We start from the raw sequence: 6,668 nt of genomic DNA, 5'->3' as shown, positions 1-6,668 counted from the left end.
CCCCGCCTCCCCGCCTCCCCGCCTCCCCGCCTCCCCGGGCCTCTGGCGTCAGACTTGCTTCTGCGCCTGCGGAGATCCTGAGGCGCCCTTAACCCCTTCCGGCCTCCGCTCCGCTCCTTTCCGAGGGTCGCGGTCTTTCCGCCCTCGCGTCCTTTGTGATCTCATCCAGTCTCCTGGTTCTAGACACCACGTCTACACCCGAGTAGACCCTCGACTGGATGAGTCATTGTTCTTAATTCCGCACAGGAAATCCCGCAGAGTGCAAAGGACTGGTGTTTGAGGGTTAGACTCGGGAACGAGAAAGCGGTGCCGAGTGGAGTCGTCACACCGCCACAGCGAAGGCCAGACGGGAGCGGGCGTCCCAGCCGCGGGGCGGCCGCTCGGAGCCCGCCTCGCCGGGTCTCCGCCCTACGGGGCCTCCGCGTCGGGACTCGCTGCGCGCCGGCGCCCCTGAGGCCGGGCTGTGGCCGCCGGCCGCCCCGCCTCGCTGCTCGCGGGGGGCCCGGCCCCCGTCCGGCCCCGGCAAGTTTCTTTTTCCTCTCCAGAAACAGAAACGGGGGCTGCCTGGAAGCCCGCAGCATTCCAGGTTCTGTTGATTCAACGGCAAACGGCAGGATTTGTGTCCCCCAAAGTAGGCGAGGGTGGTTTGTAAATGTAGCTTATAAACCTGGAGAAAGCCCCCTCCTGCAAGCAGTCTTGGTTGATGGAAATTCTTTGTGGTTTCCAAACTCGTCCTGGGGTTGAAGGAGCATTTCACTGGGACCCGTCTATGCGTTAGCGACCTACTGTTTGGATTAGGCAAGTACAAAGAGTCAGTTATTCGGGATAGCCGGGGTGGGAGAGCTATGGTTCTGCTGTCCTCGTTGTGGCTTAGGCTACACAGAAGTTGTTTTGCTAGCGGCGGACACTTTGGAGCCCAGTGAAAAGTCCACTCCCCACCTGCCAAAGGAACGGTGCAGGTCCCGGCTCCCCCCGCCCCCCGAACTAACGGAGGCTCTCTAAGGCTTCAATTGTGACATTCAGCAGCGAGAGGGAGGAGCGACAAGAGACCCGACCTAGAAACTATTCGGCCTAGCGTTTATTAACAGAGATGAAGCTCCCTCACAGGGAGTGAACAGAACCCAACATCGCTGAAACTTCACGAAGCTCCGGGGAAAAACTAGAACCTACTGACTGCAAACCTACTATGGGTATTAGACACATTCAAATATGTCTGCTCACTTAATCCTCACATTATACCTATGAGATAGGTCTTATCCCAGTCTTTGGTCGTTCTTCCTGTACTATCTTTGCATCTTTGGACAGTTTCAGTGATTTGTTTTTTAATCAGTGAGACAGTGGTCTTCCTTTTGGAGACATCTGGGAGCACTAAAGAAAAGTCTCCAAAACAAACTTCATCAAGTACAGAATACCTTACATCCTGTGGTTCTCAGTTAAGGACCATGATTTCTCATGTCCCTTTCTGTTCTGTTTTTCCCATTTGATGATAATCTTTTTAAAAGGTATCTTGCAAGTTGTTATAAAAGTTCCCAGTGTAACCGATACATTGAGCAAGCACCGTCTTTAGGATATAATCGAAATGCAATTTTATTTTTGTCTCTTACTGTCCCCAAACTGAAATCTGTTCAGTTTTCCCCTTGCCACTGGGTGAAAGCTTGGGCAGTAATGGAAAGCCCTAGGGGCACTTCAAATAATAAAGCGCAGTGCAGGACAATATGCTTTTCAACAAGTCAATCTTCGTTTCTAGATAGTTCTGCCCCTCCATCCCAGCTTGAGCATGATTTCAGGCTAGGAAGGCTGGTGTGAGCTGGCTCGGGCTCCCATCAGCTCACAGGATCCCACCGTGGGCTGCTTCGGTGCCATCACACTGGTAGTCTGTAGCCTGAGATGGCCATGCTGGGAGGGTTACACCACAGAAATAGGCAAATCCTCCAAAGCAGGGCTTTTCACCTCGGGAGCTGGTGTGCCGCTTAGAAAACAGTGGTGCACTGGTTAAATATTTATCCACACAACACCGGGCCAAGGTTTACTGTCAAGGGAACAGGGTGTGATTCACTTCTTACTTCACTTTCTTTGGCCTTCCTTTTGAGACTCCAAGGCCCTCCAAGGTTGGAGTGTAGGGAGGGCAAGAGAATGGGGAAGTGGAAGTTCCTACTGGACTGGTACTGTCAAAAGTTGGCTTGCTGCTTTCTGGGTCTGAATGTGTTCTCAAGCTGACCCTCTTTTTCAGTCGTTCTCTGTGGCTTCACCGGAGGCGTCCATGCCAGGGGTCCTTAGTGTCCCAACCAGGAGGCCAGCCGTGTTCTCCCAGCGTGGGTCTTTCACCAGTGGTACCAGGAGCACTAGTGGCCGAGTTTAACTGCCAATTCCCAACCCCACCATGAACTTCCACATGAGAACTTCTGGGAGCTGGGGCCTGGGAGACTGAATTTTAACAAGCACTGGCCCCTGCGATGATTCTGATGCCGGTGGAGTTTGAGAAACACTGAATGACATAACTATAAGTTCCCTAAAACTGTAAGTCTCTAAAAGACCATGATTCCTAAAGCACAGTGTCCATCACTTTCCTTTCCTCCTCAAAAACCTGAAAAACGAATGGCTTGTAGTTGCCTATTGAGTATGTGAAAGGTGAAATGAAATGGGGTCACTTATGCCAAGGGGTTTTAAAATGGAGCCAGGAGGCCATTGAGGAGACGGGCCTGATGCATGTCCTCACTAGTGGAACCACACGCTTTTGAACTGGGCCAAACTGCAAATAGTCGAATGACTGAGCCCCAGCACCCAAAACTTGCTACCATAAAGGAGTTCGCTTAGTGATAGACTTAGCAACCAATTATATTCAGAAAGACTAGCTTCCTGCCACCAGCACCAACCAAAAATTCTTTATAAACAGTACATACAAGCATTCCGTTTTTGCTTTAAAAATCCCCAACTTATGCTCCCTAGTGAGACACGATTTGGGTTGCTACCCAAGTCGGTGTACCCTGAATTGCAATTCTTTGATCCCAAATGAAACACTCTTGCTTAATTATTGCCTCCTGACAATTTTTGGATGAAAGGTAAAAATCTAAATTCCCTGGCCAAGGCTTCCACGCTTTCCATGATCCAGCCGCCCCATACCCTGCTTCATATTATCCTCCAGTGCCCCTCCTCAGAGACCACATTCCAAATCACCCTCTGTGCTCCAGCCCACTGGTCCCACGTGCTTTCCTGCCCTGATCCCTGCCTGTGTACCGCCCTTTCCACTCTTCTTTCCACATCTGACCCCAACTCCAAGGCCAGCTCACCCCCATGAAGCCGCCTTGGGTCCTCCTGGTCACAAGTCACTCCCGTTTCCTCTGAATCCCAAAGAGCAAGCCTTTAAAAAGTGGTAATGTAGGCTAAAATGCCTTGCCACCCTTATTACTTGAGTTATTTAATAGGAAAGTCCATGAATAAAAATTGGCCTCCATAATCCCCCTGGGAACCCAGTCCTGCACTCAATCATTCTACCAAATAGTCGTTCCTTTTAACCAACTTAAATACTTCCCGCTGTACTTCTATGTGAAAGCTGCCCCCTTTTAACCACCAGCATGAACAAAATGTTCCTGGGAGGAGGAGGAAAAAAAACACACATTTTTGAAGTTTAGCCAGACCAGTAAGTGAGCTGCATTTCTTTAGTTCCGCGCACACACACAAGAAAAGCCTCCTTGTTGACACAAGCAACAGCCACTCCTGTTCCCATGCATCTAAGGCCGCCTCATTCGATACTGGGAAAAAGCCCCAAACACATTGTACTTGCTGGGCATCCATATTAGCCAAAGTGCTGGGTGCGATTCAGGCCCCTGCCTGCCAGGCATTTAGGAGTTAGGATGGTTTCTATTTCAGTGGGCCCAGGAGTCACCCTTTCTAAGGGCACTGAAAATAAGCACCAATTAAATTCCCTTCTCCCAGGGAGAGCTCTGGCCAGCACAGACCCAGCCCTCCGCACCAAGTTAACCTCAAAGCTCTTTTGGGTAACAGCACCTGCCCCTGCTGACCAGTTGGGGGAAGTTCATCTTCATGGCGGTCGCTAGGTTCAGGTTCTAAAATTAGATCTGAGCTCAGGAGGCCACTGGGCTGACAGGGTTTCCTCGGGGCTAGTTTAGATTATGTAACTGTGCCCTTCACCTCTACCCCAGATCAAGCAACTCCTATTCAGCCTATGACTCGGGGAAAATACCCTCGAGCTCCTGAAAATGGGTTCGGCACTGTTCTGTGCACACACCCCGTGAAATCAGGAGGCTGGCCCAACTCCCTGCTTCCCTCTCTGTGGTGGTCTGCAAACTCCTGATGGCAGAGTCTGGTTCTTATTCTGTTGTATTCCCAGCTTCTAGCACAGTGCTTGGCACACACAACCATTTACTGAATGAATCAGTCTCCTAAAATATCTTTGTTTCTTTGGGGACCCTCGTATAAAGGTTACTTTTTTCCTTAAATCAACAAATTACAGGAAGAAACTATTCTTCAGTCAGGTAAAAATAATCTGCACGGCATGGTATCTTTCCTGACATATCAGCAGCACTTAGTCAGTGTTGGAGTGGTTGCTTACTTGATTCAGTTATTCATTCGGGAATCAGTTAGTCAATGAGTCCCAGAGGAAGAGTCCTGCTTTTCACATAGCACGTTAAGTGGCAAGGCAACTAAGGGTCTCAGGGGGCCATAATTTCAATATCTGAGCAACTACAGCGTAGAACGAGAAACCACATCGCCGTCTGCTAATATCCTTCCCCACCTCGCAGATACTCTCTTTTTCCTAATACCTTCCTTTCATCTGCTGCTCACAGAAGACGGGGAGAGCTTTGGCAGACCGTCCTCATACTCACCTGTACGTGTGCTCCTACCAGGGACTAGCCCTGGGGCAGAGAGCGAGCTTTTCTCATTTTTCTGGAGAACCACACTCCAGAGTGGTAATGAGTCCAGGTACTCCCTGGCCTGGCATCTAGAAAACGTGCCCAGCATTGTAGTTTCCGGTTCTGCGTGGCAATTGCTCAAATATTGAAATTACGGCCCTCTGAGACCTTCATTAGTTTACTTTGCCACTTAAGTGCTAGGTGGAAATCAGGTTGGATGGGAGGTTAAAACTATTTCTGGTTCATCTCTGAACTTCCCATCAGCAGTTCTGAGTTGAGTGAGCTTTCTAAACTCATTTTCTTCTTTCCCTGTGAGATAATCTGTCTCAATTACCATCAGTAGATCCACAGCCAGGAATTATGTCAAGTTCAATGTTCATCGTGGCTCCCAGTATATATCTGACAGTGCTTGATATAAAAATAATAGCTATCACATGTAGGATTCACTATGTGCCAGATCATTCTAAACACTTTAATATATTAACAATTTAATTCTCACAGCGACTCGCTGAGATAGGTACTAATATTACTTCCATTTTACAGATTAGAAAACTGAAACACGGGAAGGTTAAGTAACTTGCTAAAAGTTTTACAACTCATAAACAGTAGAAGAGGAATTCAAGAATTCCAGAATCTGAACTCTTTTTTTTTTTAAGATTTTATTTTTTTATTCATGAGAGAGAGAGAGAGAGAGAGAGAGAGGCAGAGGAAGAAGCAGGCTCCCCGTGGAGCAAGGAGCCCAGTGTGGAACTCAATCCTAGGACCCCAGGATCATGACCTGAGCAGAAGGCAGACACTTAACCAACTGAGCCACCCACACGCCCCAGAATCTGAACTCTTATTATCAGACTGACTCTCAATTATACATAGTGCATGGAATAGGGGGCTGCCATTGGCAATAATAATAATGGTGACAGTGGCTTCAGCAACAATGACAACACATCCTGAGGCCTGATGGCATCTTCGGGGAAGAGTAAAGATATTATGGGCTCTTCTTAAACCAATGGAAATAAACATTTCATGATCTAAGCTTCATAGATGCTGACATTGGCACAGAGACAACACCCCTGGTCCCTTCTCTCTCATCATCTTCCCATTTTCAGACACACTACCTTCACAATTATCCAAAAACAAATTCACAGTCCAGGATGAGAAATCTCATAACTTTTCCCCTAACCTCTATTCAGAATTATTGTTGATTAATTCGTTGATTCACGCAATCAACAACCCAGACACAAAGACTCATGAGGCATGAGACATTCTGCCCTTCCGAAGCCATGACCTACTTGACATCTGCACGTGGATGACTAAGGAGCACCTCAAACTGAACATGTTTGAAACTGAGCTCGTGAGCATCCGTCCCCCCATCCCCTCAACCTTCTACCATCTTCCCTGTTTCCGTTAATGGCAGTTGCTCCAGCCAAAAATCCTGGAATCACCCTTGATTACGTTCTCTCTTTCTCTCTTTTTCTCCATCCGATTCCTCGAGAAATCCTATTGGCTCTATCATGAAAATACATCCGGAATCTGATCACCACTCCCCATTCCCCTGGCCCAAATCCCCACCATCTCTCACCTAGAGCTCTGTAATAGTCTCCCTCCTGCTTCAGCCCACGGGCTCCCCAACCCTGCAGCCTACTGTCAACACTGCAGCCTGAGGGCTTCTGTTAAAGATTTATTTAAGAGAGAGACAGCACAATGGAGGTGGAGGGGATCTCCAGCACACTCTCCATTGAGCACAGAACCTGATGCAGGGCTCGATCTCACAACCCTGAGATCATGACCCTGAAAAATCAA

The sequence above is a fragment of the Ursus maritimus genome, unplaced genomic scaffold, assembly GCF_017311325.1.
Source record: "Ursus maritimus isolate PB19 unplaced genomic scaffold, ASM1731132v1 scaffold_10, whole genome shotgun sequence".
Taxonomy (NCBI): domain Eukaryota; kingdom Metazoa; phylum Chordata; class Mammalia; order Carnivora; family Ursidae; genus Ursus; species Ursus maritimus.
The sequence above is the reverse complement of the archived record's forward strand: the minus strand, read 5'-3'. Positions refer to the sequence as shown.